A 20663-nucleotide genomic window follows, 5' to 3' on the forward strand; every position below is an offset into this window, starting at 1 on the left:
GGAGACGGTTGAGCGTCTCTGCCGCGCGCGGGATCCTTCCGCCAAACGGGCCGAACAAATAGGCCCCCTGGCCGGAGCGTGAGTTGCAAAGTTGCTCGCGGGAGTTGGGGCTAGGGGAGGAAGTGTTGCTGTGCGCTGTGAGAATGAGATTGTATCCCTCGGTGGATCCTGCTCGCAGAGGCCAGAGGTTTACAGACCTGGCCACGTGAGAGCCCACCGAGGCATTTTGGAGGTCCTGGAATTTACCCTTTAAGATAAGTGTGGGGTGAGGTGGAGCTGGATGATAATAAAGAGAAGTAGGTTGACGTATTTTTAATTCTGATACGATGGATGTTGGGGGGAGAGAAAAACTTATTTGGGGGCTAAGTTAAAAACAGAAAAGAAAAGCAACCCCTCACTACCACCCACACATATATGCCAAAATGTTAGCTAGTTCCTGTGAGTGGTGGGAATATGGGTGCTTGAATATCACTTTTGTGTGCGCGCGCTTCTGGAACCCCTGGGGGGTGGGGGGAACCCGTCCTCTAAAATAAAATGTCATTCCTATCTTTGGATTATCTTTCTTGAACTCGCAAAGTTATGTAATCATCGGAACGGTTACCCTGATTCCAGCCTGAGCCAAGTTGAACGAGAGCGTGCAGCAGATAAAAGGAGAATTTGCACATTTCGCGCTTCGGGGCCCCAGGGCGGAAGAGGAAAGCGACTTTACGGAGGCAGGCTGTTCAGGCGGGTCCCGGGCTCTGCAGACTCCCAGAGGAACTTAGGTGCGTCCCTCTCCGGCTCCTCAGCCTCTCCAAATGCGTCCCTTTCCAGGGGGCCCCCAAACTGTGCCACCCCCCGGGGGCTGCGCGTCGCCTTCGGCTGGGTTTGGAAGTGCCGCCCACGCTGAGCAGACACATCTGCTTCCTTTCCTGACCTTTCCGTTTATCTGTTTCTTCCGGCATTGCTTTACAAAGCCCCTTCCTTCCGCGGAGAGATTCATTTTGTTTCTCAAGACACGCTGGATGCACGGATTCCCTTTCCCGGATGCCATCGAGGTGACTGCCACCTGGGCATCCATTCACCCTCGACTGCTGAGGTTCAGGGCTCCCCTGACTCCTCAGCTGCACACTCCACTGTCCAGTCACCAACTCGCTCTCCCGTGCTAAGGCTGTGCCCACCAGAAGTCACACGAAGTCAGCCTAAGGCACTGAGCCCAGTTGATGACTCTTGGGATTGGTGCCCAGCGCTGCTGTGAACATCTGCCTGTGGAGGTCACGATGGCTCTTGCCCAACTCCAGGAGACCTTGGGCTCCTCCCGGGCAGGGTGTATCATTGCTATGGCATTTGGAGCAGGAGTATGAAAGACCGAGATTCACTACGTGGACAAATAGTTATGGAACACCTACTGTGCCAGACATTGTTCTGGGCGGTGAAGCAGGGGTTGAGTAAGTCAGACAAGGCCTTTCTTTCATGGAGAGTCATTGGTAAGCCAGACAGACAATAAACAAAGATGCAAATAAAAATTTCAGCTTCTGATAAGTGTCAGGGAAAAAAAAAAAAAGAATACTGAACTCATTTTCTTACTGTGTGCCAAAAATTATCTCATTGCATCTTCAAGACAACCCCAGGGAGTATGTACTATTCCTAGCACCCCATTTTACAGATGAAGAAATCAAGGCACAGAGAGGCTAATTGCTGAAGGCCACACAGCTGGGAAATAAGAGAGCAAGACTGGAACTCAGGACAGCCTGGAAGCACAGCCCTGTTTTGTATTCAGTAAATCTATATAGCAAAGACCCAGAGGCTGTCACAAGCCCTGACACACATTAGACATAGCATCATTGTGGAACCAGATGGGATGACTGGTTGAAACGTGCTTGCGCCCACAGTAAATGTGCCATGGTTTTCCCTATGCAAAATGGCAGGTGTGTTGACCTCTATCCACATCCTGAGGACAGGAGGACTTCAGCCTCTCTCCACCTGCTGTCCTCTCCAGGGTCCAGTTTTACCAGCACACACCTAAGTGAATCAGCTGGCCCCAGAGTGACAGAACTCACCAGGGAGCCCAAGCAGCTGGCAGAGGAAGGAACCCGTTCCCTTCCTTTTTCTGCTGTGATCCACAGTCTCTGCTTCCTTAGGGACCAGCAAGCAAAGCAGTTGGCCACAAAGTGTCCAACTTTGTCCTTTCCCTTCTCTGGGCCTCGATTTGCCTGTCTTTAACATGACAGTGGATTAAAAGGTCCATTTCAAACTGTCTTCTTGGATCCACAGGGCATTCTTAGGGGGCTGCTAAAGACAGCCTGGAGCTTACAAAATAAGATTAAGGGAGAGGGGTGAGGCTAACCTACTGAAAACCAACAATATCTCTATAGACACTTGGTCTTGGCAGGGTATCCCAGTGTCTAAAGGAATGAGGCCAATAATATGAAATAATTCAGCCAGCTAGGTGGGGACTGGGGTGAACTAGGGAGTCACATCCCACTGGGGTGGTGGGGGGAGCCCTGTGGTCTTAGCTCCAGCCCACTGGGGCCTCATGGGAAACCTGGACCCAGCGTGGCCAGATCCTCTTGCAGAAAAACTTGGACATATGGATTTTTGTGGGAAATGTTCCAGTTTTAAAATTTGGTCATGAACTCAAACTCTTCAAAAACAGAGTGTGAGGCGGACAGTGGATCTGTAGGCTACCTTTGGCCCCAGGCCAATAGTTTGGGACTCTGTTCTGGAAGGTGGGGGTTGAACTCCCCCACCTCTTCCCACTGTAATGAGCATTGGGATTGTTGTTAAATGATTGGAAGAAGTTGATGAGGGTTGCCAGCCTGTCTGTATCTCCCTCGATATTCTGGAGGTTTTGTACAAAGTGGGGAACCCTGGGGAGAAATGTGGGTGCAATCTCTCTGACAAAGTGCACATCTTCTGGGCAGACACTGGCTTAAAAAAAAAGGAAGCATCTTCTTAAAAAGATTTTTAACTGATACATAAAAACATAAAAATTATGCACATTAATGGAGTAGCAAGTGATGTTTGGATATGTGTATATGCTGTATAGTGTTCAAATCATGCTAAACATCTATTTCCTAAACACTTATGCTTTCTTTTTTTTTTTCTTTTGACATCGGGGATCAAACCCAGGGGCATTCTACTGCTGAGCTGCACCCCATCCTTTTTTCTTTTTTATTTTGAGAAAGGGTCTTGCTAAGTTGCCCAGACTTGCCTCAAACTCGCAATCCTCCTGCCTCAGCCTCCCAAGTAGCTGGGATTACGGATGTGCACCACTGCACCCAGCTAAAAACAAACTTTTTACTTCAGAATAATTTTATATTTACTGAGAAGTTGTGAAGATGGTATAGGGAGTTCCCATGTACCTTTCACTCAATATCCCCTGGATGTAAGCATTTTATACAATCATGTACAATCAGTTATTTTTCCTTTCTTTTTTGTGGTACTGGGGATTGAACCCAGGGCCTTCCTTGTGCATGCGAGGCAAGCACTCTCCCAACCAAGCTGTAACACCAGCCTTGTTCTTTTTTTTTTTTAATTGATATTTTTTAGTTGTTGATGGACCTTTATTTTATTTATTTGTATGTAGTACTGAGAACTGAACCCAGTGCGTCACACATGCTAGGCAAGTGCACTACCATTGAGCCACAACCCCAGCCCCTCCCAGCCTTGTTCTTAATTTTTTTTTAAAAATATTTTTATTGCTGGGCGCAGTGGCTCACACCCATAATCTCAGCTGCTCCAGAGGCTAAGGCAGGAGGATCACGATTTCAAAGCCAGCCTTAGCAAGGCAAGGCGCTAAGCAAGTCAGTGAGACCCTGTCTCTAAATAAAATACAAAATAGGGCTGGGGATATGGCCCAGTGGTTGAGTGCCCCTGAGTTCAATCCCCGGTAACAAAAAAAAAAAAAAAAAAAAAGTTTTCCCTCTAGATGAACACAATAACTTTCTTTTGTTAATTTTTATGTGATGCTGAGGATCAAACCCAGTGCCTCACATGTATTAGTGCTCTATCACTGAGCCCCACCCCAGCCCTTGTTCTTAATTTTCCTTAACACCTAAATTATAAAGAAGTGGTGATTCAGGCTGCACCACAAAAACAACAACAAAAAAAAAAAAAAAAAAGAAGAAGAAGAAGAGGAGGAAGGGGAAGAGGAGGAGGAAGCAGGGGTGGAGAAGGAGGAAGAGGAAGAAGAAAAAGAAAGTAAGAAAACACTGGACCATAAAACACCACATAACCCAGCAGCATCTTCTAAATGAAGTCTGACTTCATTGGCAAAAGATCTTTGGTTTCTGGGATGAAAATGGGCTGCTGGTAGGTGGGGGTGGAAGTTGTAAGCCCATAAAAGAGGCTGTTGAAAATGTGGCTTTCCTGTTCTGAGCCTCAGTTTTCTTATCTTCAAAATGGGGACGATACCACCTGGTCAAGAAGGCTGTTGTGAGAACATACCTTCTAGAGTATTCAGGGAGATAATAATAATGTTGATGACGCAGTTACCATGTGCCAGCCCCTGTGCTCCTGGTCTTGCTGGCCTCTTTGGGAGTTAGGTAACAGGGGAAATCATTTGTAACCCAGCTAGGGAGGGCCAGGGCCAAGATGTACATCCAGTGAATCTGCCATCACACCTGTTCTTGGGATCAGGGAGAGGGGGGCCTTTGGGACACTTCCAGGAGCCTTCTGAGAGGATGGGGTATAAGCAGATTGTTCGAAATCTCCTGCACCAGCCTTGGCTCTCAGGGAACCTGTGCTGACTTTGGCCGTGCCTGAGAAGACCCAAATACACTTCCATCTGGACTTACCCAGCAGAGAAATTAGGATGATTACCGCCTTGCTAAATGTTCCTTAGCTTCACAAAATGAGTCACTCCACGGCGGGAAAAGCAGCAAGCTGTCCCTGTCTAGGGAGGGCGGATCTCGCTGTCATTTGGAACCAGGCTGGCAGAGAGGCTTGTTTGCTTCTGGGCACTGTTCACATTTGGAGTGACCAATCTCTGTCATAAAGGCTCTGTTAAGTGCTTTGCCGGAGGTAACTTTTGGGGCAAGAATACTATGGTATCATTTTTCCAGTATTTGCTCTGGACTAGGCTGACCTAGCACCTGCCTTACTTGTACCTTCTGTCTCATTCCCTCATAGCACACAGGGTAAGTCATCATTCCCACCTTATCAAACAAAAAGTCAGAGAGATTAGGCGGCTTGACTAAAGACACAGCTACAAAGCCACAGAACCTGGCTTATTGAGCCATGAAGTGGCGGCAGTGTTAGCAGATCGTGGGAGGACAGCTATTATGTAGATAGCAAAATGCGGTTCAAGTATCCGATGGGAGACACAGCACGGAGAGAAGGATTTGTTCTGGACATGCAGTTTGGAAGAGCCAAGTTCTAGTGCAAAGTCCAGTTGACTCGCTGTAGGGCCTTGGCCTCGTAAACTTGACTTACAAGGCAAACACACACTCATCAAGCCCAACCTCACCTTCCTCCATGGTGAGTGAAATGACGAAGCAATAATGGGACCAGCAGGGCACAGGGCCTGGGGCTTTGTATCCATCCTCAGTAACTCCAGGAAGTGTAACCTCTCCCCACCCTTCTTTTAAATTGAGGTGAAATTCACATAACGCTCACTTTTAAGGGCACAATGCAGAAGAAGCATTTAGGACCTTCACGATGGTGTGCAAACATGACCTCTGTCTACTTTCAAAAACGTTTTCACCGCATCAAAGAGAAACCCTGTGCCCTTTAGCAGACTCCCCCTACTCATCCGTCCTTCCAACTTCTGACAACTGCCAATCTGCCTCTCTGTTTTGGTCTGTTCTGGACATTTCCTATGAATAGAACGTGTGATCTTCAGCCCCTGGATTTTTTCAGGAATCTGGACCTTGTTCCTTCCTATGAATGGATCATGTTTTGCTTATTCATTCACTTGTTGATGGACTTGATGGATATTTGGATCCTCACAGCTTCTTTTTTGTTAGGGGAGGGACCTGAGACCAAGAAAAGCTTCAGTACTTCCCAAGACCACAGAATGAGCAGATAAATTGGCTGCTCTGGATATTAAACTATGAGGAAGTTTTTGTTTTGTTTTGGTGTGGGGGGGTAGTACTGGGGATTGAACCCAGGGGCACTCTACCATTGATCTACATCCTAAGCCCTTTTTAAAATATATTTATTTTTTAGTTGTAGTTGGACACAATACCTTTATTTTATTTATTTATTTTTATGTGATGCTGAGGATCAAACCCAGGGCCTCACACACACTAGGTGAGCACTCTACTGCTGAGCCACAACCCCGGCCCCAGTAAGCCCATTTTTTGAGACAGGGCCTCACTAAGTTGCTAAGGTTGGCTAGAACTTTCAATCCTCCTGCTTCAGCCTCCGGAGTCGCTGGGATTACAGGTGTGCGCCACCATGCCCAGTTAGGAACCCAACTTTTGCCTGTATTAGAAATTCCCTAACCTTGGTTGACAATGGAAAAAAAAAATCAATGAACTATTTAAAACTTAGAGCAAAGTACTGGTTGGTAATAAAATAATAAATTGGGGTTGCGGGAGTGTGGGGCTCAGTGATTGAGCGCTGGCCTAGCATGCACAAGGGCCTGGGGTCCATCCCCCGTGCCATAACAACAAAACGCAAATACATTGAATACGTTATATTAATACATTAAATATATTTAATGAATTTTTTAAAGCTTCAAGCAAGGTACTCACATGGATGCCTCTTCATATTCCGGAGTGAACAAATGTTAATATTTGGCATAGTTGACTTTTTTTTCTTTAAGGTAATGAAGGATTCCCTTTGAAATCCTTCTGGACCCTGCTGACTTGCCCTGCCCCCCCAGTGGTTCAGCCAGCTAGCCTAAGATGACAGTGCAGGTGACGGCTTTCTGACTAACAGACAGTGGATAATCTAACAATCCACGAGGAAGAAAACCCACAGCTCTGGCCACCAGGGGCTGATGGAATGGGTTGTTTTTTTTTAAGTCAGATTTATTCAATTTAGGACTGTCTTTGTTGCAGAGAGTAGAATTTTCTGACTTTATTTATATTAAATAAAATATCCTTCCAAGTGTGAAATGGTGGTTGTAGTGAATGATAGCTAATTTTTTTTTTTAAGTGTTCCATTTGGCGAAAGGAAAAAAATCCCATCATGGGAAGGAATGATGGAAGATAGCGCAGGGCAGGTTCATGCAACGGTGGAAACGAATGAACTTGAGCGAGGCGCATCCCAGGGGTCAGACATCTCCAAGCTGATGCCGGGCAAGCTGGGGAGATTCTGGCCGTGAGATGCTATTACATAAAAGTTTAAAACAGCAATGCAGCATTATTTATTTAGGACGGCATTTTTCTAACTTGTCAAGGGAGGTTGACAATGTGCTGCAAGAAAAGTATTCTACATCCCAAGCCAGGTCATAAGTTCAGAGATGTAAAAGTCGAGATGAAAATGTCCTTGCTTGCCCTGCTGCATGTGAAACGCTCAGGGTCCTCCTTACCCTCTCCTGCCCTGTCCTATTTCACCCTCTTCTATCCCAGCCTATCCTTTTAATTTTTTTTCTTTTAAATGTTAGCGGTAGCATTCTAAATTGATTTTCAACTTACCAATGGGTTTCAAGCAGCTGTTCGTAAAATACCGATTTAGGAATATGCATCTATGCAGTGAGAGGAAAAATGAAGGGGCGGGGGAGGGAGGGGCAGGCGCCATCCTATTTAGGAGAAAAAGAGGAAGAAGCAGACTGGGGTACAATTTCCCTTCTAATGCTTTGTTTCCTAAATTGGAAGGTGACGATGTAGGAGTTTGCTCTATTACGATTTTACAAATCAGATTTATTCTGGTATAACATACATGTGACAAAACATACCCACTTAGAGTATGGTGCAGTGAGTTTTGACCAATGAATACACCCATGGAACCCTACCCTGATAAGAGGTAAGACATTTTCATCACCCCCCCCACCCCACCCCCCCAAAAAAAGTTCCCTCCTGCCCTGGTGCAGTCACCTGGCCTCACTCCTGTCCCCAGGGCTGGGCATCTACTTTGATTCATAGCTTAGGAGATGGGCCTGGCTGAGCTTGCTCTTCATCCCCAGCCCTATTTTGTATATTATTCAGAGACGAAGTCTCCCTGAGTTGCTTAGTGCCTCGCTTTTGCTGAGGCTGGCTTTGACCTCACAATCCTCCTGCCTCAGCTTCCCGAGCCACTGGGACTATAGGCGTGCGCCACCGTGCCTGGCTGAGCTTGTTCTTTTTCTGTCTTGCTTTTTCCACGCAGTAGGGTGTTTTAAAGATTCCTCATGTGGTTTTGGTTATCCATTGCTTTTTATTTCTGAATAGTATTCATCATACAGATAGATAAGAATATGTCTCTCCATACTCCAGTTGGCAGGTATTGGAGTTATTTTCAGTTTCAGAATAATCTATTTTTATGCTTGAGATGGTTTACCAAAAAATAAATATACAATTTGGAATGTTTGGGAAAAAAACCGAAAAGAAAAGAGAAAGGGTGCACAAAAAGGAAAATGAGCGCGTCCTGTGACCACCCTTCCTGGTGGCACTTTCCCCACGTCAAGGCTTCCTTGCCAGGACTCTGGAAAACCACTGAATGCTGTCCACAGTAGAGAGAGAGGATTGGCTTCTCTGAGAAGAAACCAGTGGTCCCCAGAGACCATCTCGGCGGCTGCCCAGCCCTGACCTTTTCTCCCAGGAAATATCGATTGCAATAACGAGGCCATCGGCTGGGCCTGGACAGTCATTCTCTGCATCTTCAGCTTCTGTGGCCTGCACCGCCCAGCCCTCTGGCACTCTGCCTGAGCGAGCCAGCCCAGCCACACAGTGATGGCTTTCTGGGATATGCTGTCACCAGCCCTTCCGCCTGCCCACAAGATGTCCCCTACCCCAGCCTGGAGGGAAGCCTCAGCCAGGCTTCAGGGCCCTGCAGAGGCAGGAATTAAGACTCACCCTAGGGGCCAGAAGGGTCCTGAGAGGGCCCAGGGCAGTTAGCAGTGAACCTGGCAAGGCACCTCGGCCACTCTGAGTCTTGCCTGGTGGCTTGGCCTCGGCTGGCTGCTTTTCAGTAACCTGGAATCAGATGACTGCCAGACTCAGGCTCTGTCGCATTAATAATTGGGTGGCCTTGGGGGAGTGACTTCACATCCCTGGGTCTTAGTTTTGTCACCCGTAGAGATAGTACAGAATTGAATGGAATGACATACTGTCCATTTTTATAAGTACTGGCATAGGACATGGCCAAAGCAGGCTATGACGATAGTTCCCAGTCCATGTGTTCTTCTAAGGACCTGACCACGCCCCTGCCAGATGGCACCCGTGGCCCCTCCCACTCCTGGGGGACTGCGGCTTCTGCAGAAGAGATGCTTCCTAGCTTCTGACTCTTGGTCTGAAAAGGTAATGCCACGTCACCTGGCTCTCTTTCTCTTGGGACACCTGCTCTTGGAAGTCTGTCACTGTGCTGTGACGGAGCACGGGCCCCAGCGAGAAGGTCCACGCAGGATCCTGTCTCAGCCTCCGGTTGGTGGTGTGGATGGAGACTTCTAGATAATTCTAGGTGCCTGTTTCTTCCAGCTACCCAGCGAAGGCTGAAAAGAGCGGATGAGCTGTCCCCACAGATGCTGCCCAGACTGCAGATTTGTAGTGAAATAAATAAGCATTGTTTTAATCCATTTAGTCTCCACGTGTTTAGTCAAGTGGAAAAAGATAACCAGAGCACCCGGAAGCCACCTGGAACCTCGGTGATGCCTCTGTGCTCACAGGTCACGCTCCCCACCCATCAGCAAGTCCCAATGTGTCCCGTGTCCAATCCCTCCCTATTTCAGCCATCGACTCTGGGACCCAGCGGTTTCAATTCTTGCCTGCTGCCATCTGTCCTCCAACACACACCCAGAACCGCCTCTGAGAAAATGAAGACCGAGGCCACTCCATGCTCCCCCATGGCTTCTTGTCCAATATGGTGTAAAATCCAGACCCTGCCTGTGTCTAGGAACAGAGGTGTGCTGAGAGCTGGCACCCAGAGAGGAAGGGAGAGGAGGGGGAGGAAGCAGAGCCCGGTGTCTGTCAATTTTCATGGTATAAATAGTGCCACCAACGCTACCCCATTGGGAGTCACTTTACCTCCCATGTGCCAGGGCTGAAAGGCCACAGAAGCCGCCCAGCTGCCCAGCTCAGGCCTCGGCAGGGCCTCCTTGTGAAGCGTCTCACAGCCCAGACCTTCCCACCTAAGAGCTGCTCTTTCCTCATTCTTTGAGGTCTCTGCCAGCTGTCACCCTGTCAGAGCGGCCCTCCCAGGCCCTCTGTCTACAATAGGCCCTGCTCTCTAGCCTGCCAACGCGTCTTCTCCCCTTCCCAGTTTTCTGTTTCCTTCCCTGCTTGACATTGCATTACGCTTTGGTCTCTTTTCTGTCCTCCTACCAGCTGCCATGGATCCCCTCACCCCTGACCCCTGTGCTCAGAATGGAACTCAGGGGTGCTATACCACTGAGCCACACGCCCAGCCCTTTCTAAAGTTTTTTATTTTGAGACAGAGCCTCCCTACGTTGTGAGACTGGCCTCAAACGAACATGTGATCCTCCTGCCTCAGACTCCCAGGTGCTGGGGTTCCCGGCCTGTGCCACTGCGCCCGGCTCCACAGGGTTCAGTCTGTGTCTGCCTCACTCACTGCTGTATCCCAGAGCCTAGCACACAGACGGAGCTCAGTAACACTTTGTGAAATAAACGAACAAATTGAAGATGTGAATACAATAGTTGCAAGGTGGGATAATAAAAATTGGGAAGGATTCAGGGAAATGACGCAGGCGACGAATGCCATGTATTTGGCTCCCAGCAGGTATGTCGAAAGGTGGCTGTTTGCCTCACATTGCAGGCCTGGTGGGACCTGGGGGCCCTGCTTGCTTCTGCAAGGAAGAAAAGGCATCTGGGGCACATCCCTTGGGACAAGGCAATCCTTTGTGTGGCTCAAGAGTGCCCATCGCTGTAGGACAAGAGAGCACTCCCCGGGGCCACAGGTGCTCTCCCAGGCCTCTCTGCTCTAGTCTGAGAGGAGCACCCGAGGGCTGGCTGGGGCTGGAAACATCTTAATTATTTTAATAGTGAGAGTGAGAGTGGGGAGCAAATGGCTCTTTATTGATTTTATTTTCAGAAGCTCAAAATCAGTATTCATTGCAAAACCACCAAGGGAAGTTAAGAAACAGAACAAAACAACTCCCCTCCCGTAAACCACCATCCACACTCTTATTGGGTTTTTTTGTTTGTTTGCTTGCTTGTTTGTTTGGTTGGTTGGTTGTGGTTATATTCAAAATTAAAACAAGCCGGGCGGGTGGGCTCACGCATGTGATCCCAGCTATTCAGGAGACGGAGGCAGGAGGATCGAAAGTCAGAGGCCAGACTCAGCAACTTAAAATTAAAAAGAGAAAAGACAATTCCTGGGAGGAGGTGCTAGCGCTGCCCACCTGGAGGAGGGGGGGTTGGGGAGAGGGCTCTGTCCTTTCCCCTTTTTCATCCTCCCATGCAGTTTGATGTTTTTAAAGTCACTGGACAAATGTTACTTCCAAAAATAAGATTTCAGGCTAAAATGTTGGTCATGATTATTTGATCTACTTTAAAAAAATAAAAACTTGGTCATTTCCTGTCCATTTTTTAAAAATATTTTTATTAGTTATTGATGGACATTTACTTATTTATTTGTTTGTATGCGGTGCTGAGGATCGAACCTAGGGCCTCACACATGCTAGGCAAGCGCTCTACCACTGAGCCCCGCCTCAGCCCCATACTGTCCATTTTTAAATAATGCACATAATACACATGCTGGGGGCTGAATTGTAGTTTCCCAAAATTTATATGCTAAATTTTTAAAACCCAGCTTCTCAGAAATGTGACTGTATTGGCAAATGAAGTCTTCCAAGAGTTAATAAAGTTAAAAAATGGGGTCACTGGGGTGTCCCTCATCCAGTGTAAAGGAGATTTATTATTTTATGTAATATTCTAACCATTCTGTTGTCTCATCGCAGGCTGTGGTACTTGGTTTTGACAGCCCAGCAAACGAACACCCCATATTAAATATTTGGAAACTCTAGAACTGTGGATGGGATGACATCACACCTAATCCCTCCACCCAGCAAAACCCCCAGCAAGAGGCCACTTCTGGCCGGGTCTTCCGGCCTATTGGCTGTGGTTTCACACAGGACGGTGTTTCTGGTTTGTTGTTACCTTCAGGAAGCTGGGGAGAGATTTTGCATCCAAAGCAGCCACTTTGATAAAAACCGATGACACCTGACCTTTTCAGATTGCCATGGGCTTTTTACTCCCAGGAGATGATTCCCATATGAGGTCACACAATTCCAGGCCGGAGAAATTGAGTGTGATACGACTTAGAGCTGGGGTGGGTCTACTTTTTCTAGAAGGGCCCAGAGAGTGCACATTTGTGACTTTTCGGGCCAGAGGGTTGTCAGGGATACTCACCTGCCAGCAAGAGGTGAGAGCTGCTAGAGCTCACCTGTGAATGAGGATGTGGCTGTGCTAATAAAATTTATTCACAAAATCATGTGGCAGCTGGGGTCTCCTCTGACAATCCCTGGTTGAGAGCAGGGATTTGCTTTTTAATTTTATGTAATATTCTAATTAGGAGCAACAATTACCTTATGGAGTAAGTTGCAGCCTGTGCTAATAAGTCTTTGACAGTGTCCACACCCAGATAATCTCTTTTTAACAAAGAGAGTAGACCTTCAGCCCTATATTTAGAAGGTGTGAAAATATCTAACTGGAACTTTAGAAAATTGTTATGCCTTCAAAATATGTGTGTGTATATCCATATATTACATATTTAAATATATTTATAATTATCTTCTATTTATGGCAACTAATGCTGAATTTCCAATTATGAAAAAAATTTAAATGATATTTTAAATTAAAAAAAAATGAAAGTGGAAGTCAGGCGTGGTGGCCCATGCCTGTAATCCCAACGGCTTAGGAGGCTGAGGCAGGAGGCTCATGAGTTCAAAGTCAGTCTCAGCAACTTAGTGAGGCCCTAAGCAACTCAGTGAGACCCTATCTCTAAACAAAATACTAAAAAAGGACTGGAGATGTGGGTCAGTGGGTAAGTGCTCCTGGGTTCAATTCCTGGTACAAAAAAAAAAAAAAAAAAAGTAAGTTGAGTAAAAATGTTAAGCATGTATTAATGGTAGAGAAGGTATGACTATTGTAAACAAGTTCGGAAAACAGTGGTCTTTCGAATACCTGGAATTTTTAATTTTATTTTTTACTTTTAAATTTCTGTCTTCTCATGTGATATTCCATGTTTAAAAGTTGAAAGTGTTTAAAAATAATTTTATCTCCCTCCCACTCCTGTCTCCCATCTTACACTGTCTCCTTTCCCTTTGGTGAGTCACTTCATTAATTTCTTGGTATTCTTTCAGAGTTGTTTTACCAAAAAGCAGATGCAGATCACATTCTTTACTTTTTTCAATTCCTGACATAGCCTGGAGAATTTTGCTATATTGGTGCTCAGAGAAATTCTTAATTCTTTTATATGGTTCCATGGTATTCCATTCATTGTGTGATTATACTTTAATATTCTCCCTTTATGGATGTTTAACTTGATAACTGGCACTTTAAAGGGGATGAAATCAATATTACCCAGGGTCTCTGGATATTCTTTTTTTTTTTTTTAGTTTTCGGTGGACACAACATCTTTATTTTATTTCTATATGGTGCTGAGGATCGAACCCAGCGCCCCGTGCATGCCAGGCAAGCGCGCTACCGCTTGAGCCACATCCCCAGCCCCTCTGGATATTCTTTATAGAAAAACATGGGCTCTTTTGCTTTTTTCTCTACTCAGAGTATTGGCTGCTGTATGGTTACAAGATGGAGGCTGCAGCTCCAGACATCACTGATAGTCCCAACAACAGTTGATGAAGGGAGAAAGCACTTTAAAAAGATATCTTTTTTTTTTTTTAATTGGAGGGGAGTATGGATTTTCAATGTCTATATTGAGAGCTGGACTCTGCCAGCAAGGGATAAAGGGAGAGAAAGGAAAGGCTGTTGTGTGGGCAGCCTGCCAATAGCGTTTCTCTATAGCTCTATTGCTTTCTAGCTATGTGACTTGGTCCTCTCTGAACTTCAGTTTCTCTCTCTGTAATTTGGGATGAGAGTGATGGCCGACGTTTTTAAAATTTTTAAATTTTTTTTAGTCATAGGTGGATACAATATTTTATTTTTATGCGGTGCTGAGGATGGAACCCAGTGCCTCACACATGTTAGGTGAGCATTCTACCTCTGAGCCACAACCTCAGCCCGTGATGGCTTACTTTTGAAGGGGATGGGAAACGGGTTCAACAGGGAAACCATATAGGGAACTGAGAGTTTGCCTGGCAGCAGCAAGAGTTTCAGCAAATCTTAGTTCCTATGGTGACTGTGTTGTCCTCGGGGTGATAAAGGGAATTTCAGAGCAATATAATGAAGATCAGTGGACTTTGAGCAGAAGGCTCTCACTTAAAGATTAGGTCGATCAGATGGTTAGTCGGGCGAGTCCTCTGGAAGTGTTGGACTCCTTGGCCTGGTTCTCCCTGTCTGAATTTTTTCCTATTCAAAAAGACCTATTAAACACTTGCTGTGTGCCAAACATTATTTGGGGCAGTAAGATAGAGCCCCTTCACATATCTGCCCTGCATAAAAAAATAAGAAGAAAAGATAAAAAATTACTGACTTTTCTTGGCAGAGGAGTGAGGGAGGCAGGGACATACAGCAAAAGAAGATAAGTTGGCAAACTATGCAGAATGTTCTGTGGTGATAATTGGGACTATTATTTGCAAGAACCAGAAAACCCAACTTCAAGTGGCTTAAGCAAAAAATTGAATCAACTAGTGTGAGTTAAAAATGCAGGCCTTGGGCTGGGGTTGTGGCTCAGCGGTAGAGCACTCACCTAGCTGTGTAAGGCCCTGGGTTCAATCCTCAGCATCACATAAAAATAAGTAAATAAAATAAAGGTATTGTGCCCAACTTCAACTAAAAAATAAATATAAAAAATATAAATAAATATAAAATATAAAAATCAACTAATAAATAAAAATTTTTAAAAAGTGCATGTGTAATTTTAAAAGGGTATGGCTTGATCCAGGAACTCAAATGCTGTCAGGGATGGTCTCCCACTGCCTATCTCCTCCCATCCCTCAGTTCAGTTTCCCTCTGTGCGAACTTCATTCCCTCAATCAGTCCTTCCCCTCTGCCACCCTCAAAACCCCAAGACCAGCAGAGAAGGTAGCAGCTTCATCTCCCCCACGCAATTCTGTGGTTTAAACAGTCAGCAATCACAGTAGCCAGAGGCATGTGAGTTTATGCTTAGCCAGGCTGGAGTCACATGACCATGTGGGGACAGGAAGTGGGACTGCCACCTGCCTGACCAAACCCAGGAGGAGGCAGAGAGTTGGTCCTGAGGAAAACCAAGGTATTAAAGATGGGCGGAGGGGTGGAGAAAGAGTAGGTGGTCAATATTGAAGGCAATCATTAGCCTCTCTTCTCTGAATTCTAACCAGCTGTCCTTAGTTGCATCAGAAAATGATTTCTGAAAATTATTTGGCAGTTCTGGCCTGATTTCTCTTGCCAAAAAGAAAAAAGAAAAAAGGAAAAGAAAAGAAAAGAAAAGGCATCCGTCAGGATAAAAAGGCCCGGCTGCTGGCTGAGTGGGCCTGGCCGGGAGACAGGCAATGGGCAGAAGAAGTGCCTTTGACAGTCAGGGCCAAGTGGGAAGGGAAGAGCAAGACCCAGAGGCGTGGGGCTGTCCTGACCCCCAGCAGGCACAATCTGATCCTCCAATTCAGACTCACATCTTTAAAGAAAGGGCCAGGGCAGGGCAGGGCTGCGGGCTGGAAGCAGGGGGAGGGAGGGCGGCACAACGCTCCGCTGGGGATGGCCCAGAAAGGCTTCCTCTTTGCAAGACGGAGACCCTACCTCTGCAGCCCCCAGATACCACGGTTCTCCTCCTGCGGTACCCAGAGCACCAAGAACAGGGAGATAAAACGAAGCCTGCTCACCACGGGAGTAACTGGGCCGCGCTGAATAGAAACCCAGGCGCAGCTCCGTCCTTTTTCTCTTACACCAGAGCAGGTTCAGGGGCAGGTGGGCAGCCCAGGACGCATGGGGGAGACCACGGAGTCAGCAGGGATCAGCTTCTTCTCAGTTTCCCGCTGCCTTTTTCTGTATTGGTTTATGTGCTTGAAGTTGCTGGAGAGTTTACTCTGCCCGCTCTGGGGGGGGGGGGGGGAACAGCAGAGTGGCAAAGCAGTGGGCACAGATGCGTGCCTCCCTCGCAGGAGGCATGGAGAGGTCTAGTCCAGCGCCGGAACCACTTCTTTTTAATAACTCTCGCTTTGCTTCTCAGGTGTGCAATTGCATCTTGCAGGTGTGCAATAAATAGCGCTGACTGAATGCTTTCTTCCTGGCAGCTCCCGCCCAGGAGTGACTTCCTGTTTGCATGGGAAATCAAACATGCAACAATCATACCTGAGATTTATTGCACACTTGACTTCAAACAAGGGATGGTGCTTAGAGAAGCACAGTGCATGCATCTTTTATTTTATGTTTACATTTTTTTTTTCAATTTGTTGTTAAACATCTTTCTATTTAAAAATGATTTTAAACATCAGGGACCTGAGGTCTGGATGGGGGACTTGAGTCCCCTTCTGCCTGACTCTAAGAGTCCTTTTCTTTTTTTTTTTAAGAGTCCTTTTCTTAATCACTAGATGATCTTGCTTCCTCGATTCTCGAAAAACGTCAGGATGTGTGCGCTGTGAGGCTCACTGCCGTAGTCAGAGCTAACGCATATGGAAGGCTTATTCTGTGCCCAATTCTGATCTCAGCACTTTATGTGAATCATCCTGTGTGATCTTCACAGTCCTGAGAAGCCAGGACTATAAGTAGCCCAGTCTTCAGAAGAAGAAGCAGAGTCACAAGAAGTCCAGAGGGGCTCCTGGCCAGCTGTGGTCCTGCACACATGTAATGACAGCCACTCGGGAGGCTGAGGCAGGAGGATTGTGAGTTCAAGGCCAGCCTCAGAAACTTAGTGAGACTCTGTCTCAAAATAAAAAATAAAAATGGCTGGGGATGCTGCTCAGTGGTAAAGCACCCCTAGGTTCAATCTCCAGTACCAAAAATAAATAAATAAAAGTAGCCCCTGCAGGGGCTCAGTTGGGATTCAATCCAGGCCAGTGGGCTGCAGAGCCGAGTAAACTCTGTCAGTACCACCCCACCACCCCTTGTCTCTATTCAAGCACACCGAGGCTTATACTCCACACCTCCACAGTCCCTAGGGTAGGAGCCTCCTCAAATTTTGTGCCTGAAGCATCTCACAGCCTCCCTCTAACCCTGGGCCTTCTGCCAACCCCTGCACCTGCCTCTGCCCCCAGGCTTGCTCAGTATGTTCAGGGGCAAATCAGAAGCCCCTGGGAGGAACTCCCCCTGGGGACATCCCTCAACTAATGAGTCATAGATACAAGAATTCTGTCATCCTTTGCATGGGATAACACAGGTATGTGCTACACTGTTCCTGATGTTCATCTGCAGGTTCGAACCTTGGTTGCCCAGAGTGGTAATTTGCTTGATAAAAGATACCCTTTGTGTTAGTCAGCTTTCTATTGCTGTAACAAAACACCTGAGATAATAAACTTAAAAAGAAGAAAGGTTTGTTTTGGCTCATAGTTTTGGCGGTTTTGGTCTATGGCTGGTTGGCCCAGTTGTTTGGGGCCAGTGGTGAAGTGGCACACCATGGTGGGAACACATGGTAGAGAAAGCTGCTCAGCTTGTGGCAAGAGAAGCAGAAAGAGAAATAGGGAGGAGCTGGGTCCCCAGATCCCCTTCAAGGGTACACTCCCAGTGACCTAACTTCCTCTCCTTGGCCCTGCCCTTCAAAGCTTCCACCACCTCCCAAGAGTGTCAGGTGCTTGGTGGCCTTTAACACACAGACCTCTGTAGAACACTTACCCAAATCATAGGACCCTTTATTGACTTCCTTCCCTCTTGTCTCCCTTCCTCATCTCCTCCTGAAGTTTCCTGGAATCACTTCCCAAATAAATAGCTCAGAGCAGAATACTCATCTGTAAGTCCATCTTGGGGGACTCAAACCAAGCAGACCTCATGGGATCACACCTCTGTACACCGGGGTTGTCTGCACTTGGAGAAACCCCAGAAGTCACCTGAACTCAAGGTGAGTCTACGAGCACATGCGCGAGTCGCGTGTGCGTGTGTTGTGTCTGGGTGTGGGCTGCTGGTGCACACGCCTGTCGATGGGCCTCTCCCACACCTGAAAACTCTTGCTTGGAAGTGCCGTCCAGCCCAGAGCAGGCGAGCTCTGGCACCAGGACAGGCTTTCCCCACAGCCTGAAGGGAGGTCCTCTGTGGGCTGGAGCTACCCAAATTTGTTTGCTGTTTGCTGTCTGCTGGGCATGATCAGGGCCGGAGAGCAGGCGCATCCCAGCCTGGGGCTTCAGTTCTCTGGGGATTTGGTGGGGCGGGCGGAGGGCTGAGGCCTGGGCCAGGAGTGTGGCAGGCAGAAGTCTTGCAGCGGGACCAGGCAGGGGCTGGGCTGGGGCTGGCCGGGGCTGGGGCTTCCTCCCAGCTCCATTTCACCCAGGTTACCTAGCCTGGAGCTCGGGGTTCCAACCCTCTGGTGGGGTCCAGCAGGTCCCCCTCCTCCTCACAGAGCCCTTTCCCTCCCCAGCCCTACGCACATCATCCAGTGCTCCCACAGCTCCAGAGGCACCCGCACTGTGATTGTCCCCTCTTCACAGATGAGGAAATAAGGTCCCAGGGCACCTGCTCCAGGTCACCCAGCATTAGATGCAGGCAGAGCTGGACTGGACCCGAGATCTGCCCTCCTCCTCCACTGCCCTCCGCCAGCGGCTCAGGGTGCCCGTGGGCTCTGCTGTGACCTGAGGCCCCTGGTGGGCTGCAGCGGTTAGCGCTGGCCTGGCTCTGCGCAGCGGGGTGCCGCTATGGTTCTGCAGAGCCTTGCTTCGCGGTCTCTGGTTCTGGGGCCCAAAGGGATGACGTGCTCATTTCTGTGGCAAAAGGGAAATGCCAGGAAGCAGGAGACAGTCCCAACCCCTGTTCCTTTCTGGGGCAGGTTGACAGGCATCACAGTGACGTGCAGCAGGCCTCTCTCCCCCTCTGGTGCTGGGATGGAACCCAGGGCCTCTGAGCTGGGCAAGTGCCCCAGCCCTGTGCTGCTCCAGAGCAGGTCACGTGGCCAAGGCCACGGGGCAGGGAAACCAAGGGCAGTACAACCCACCATGTTTCCCTCTCGCCTGCCAACGCTGACCCCTGTCCCACCCACACTGGAGAGGCACCTTCCCAACCGGAGGAAGATGGCTCGTGGCATCCAGATTCATGTGTCGCGTCTCTGCCTTGGCAGACACCTGTGCCTTGGCTCCTGTGGCGTCTGGGAGGAACAGAACAGGTTGTCCCTCTGCTCTCCCATGACACCACCTGGGGAAGAGCATTCCAGTAGCAAGAGACGGGAGCAGCAAGGCCCATCACAGCAAGAGATGACAGTGGTAATGACCCCACGGCTAATGACCATCGTTGCTAACTAATGCTTCGTGTCCTGCGGGTCAGGAGCATGTGTCTTGTGTGATCACCACAGCGCCACCTTTTAATTACTCGAACCCATTTGTTAGCATTTATCAACCCATTTTGCAGATCTGGAGGCTGAGGCTGGGAGAGGGCATCGTTGCCCCCACACCTGCTTGGTTCCTGAGATCACCTCCTCATCACTTACCTCCGGAGGTATCAACTCTCAGGTCTCCGCACCTGCCACCCCATGTTCAATGTCTTTGGTGCCATCTGACGCCATCCAGTGTCCCCTCTGCCAACAGTCTCTGTGCTCCTTTGTCCCCACGCCTTTCAACCTGGAACCCGTCACTGGGAGCCATGGTTTTTGTTTGTTTTCATTCTAGTTTAGATGCGTTTACGAGGGATACCAAGGAGGACTGAGGGAAGACAGAGGCTCATTCCTATGAAGGAAAATGTGCAGGCGAATGGGGCTGATGGCGGCTCCCGATCCCAGGGACCTGGGCTCCTTCCGTCTTCTTTTTCTGCCACCCCAGCAGGTACCTGCCCTCTTTTATTTTTTCCTCATTTTTGTCATTGATGCGTTACAGTTGCACGTATTGATGGGACCTGCTGTTCCACAGTCACACCTGCTCACAATATGACAATATAATTGGTCAATATCCGTCCCCAGCCCTTCCCTCTCCCTCTCCATCCCCACCCCTGGTCCCTTTTCTCTACTGATACCCCTTTGATTTTTAGGAGACCCACCCACCTTTGCTTCCCTTTTTCCTCTCTAGCTTCCACCTATGAAGGACAACATTTGACCCTTAACCTTCTGAATTTGACTTATTTTACTTGACATGATGATCACCAGTTCTACCCATTTTCTTGCAAATGCCATAATTTCACTTTTATTTATGACTGAATAAAGCTCCATTTTGTATATATACCATATTTCCTTCATGCATTCATCTCTTGATGGACGCCTAGGCTGGTTCTGCAGTTTGCTATTGTGAATTGTGCTGCTGTGAACATAGGTCTGTGGGTATCACTGTAGTAAGGTGACTGGTACCTGCCCCCTTGAGATACAAGACGGCTGCTATAGCACCTACGGTCGTGTCTTCATTCCAGCCGTACGTAGCTTGTCAA

The 20663-nt window shown here is 47.8% G+C and overlaps 2 long non-coding RNA genes across 2 annotated transcripts; both read left to right on the top strand.

Annotated features, from left to right (window-relative positions):
- The first annotated feature begins 34 nt into the window (after positions 1-34).
- On the top strand, positions 35-1901 carry LOC114103452 (uncharacterized). The gene is made up of 2 exons (XR_003584677.2): positions 35-764; positions 957-1901. It is a non-coding gene; the product is annotated as an uncharacterized lncRNA (long non-coding RNA).
- Positions 1902-19664: 17763 nt separating this feature from the next.
- Positions 19665-20388, top strand: LOC139704798 (uncharacterized). Its single transcript, XR_011706824.1, has 3 exons — positions 19665-19748; positions 19919-20071; positions 20312-20388. It is a non-coding gene; the product is annotated as an uncharacterized lncRNA (long non-coding RNA).
- The last annotated feature ends 275 nt before the right edge of the window (positions 20389-20663 follow it).

This window comes from Marmota flaviventris, chromosome 1 (assembly GCF_047511675.1).
Source record: "Marmota flaviventris isolate mMarFla1 chromosome 1, mMarFla1.hap1, whole genome shotgun sequence".
Lineage (NCBI taxonomy): Eukaryota > Metazoa > Chordata > Mammalia > Rodentia > Sciuridae > Marmota > Marmota flaviventris.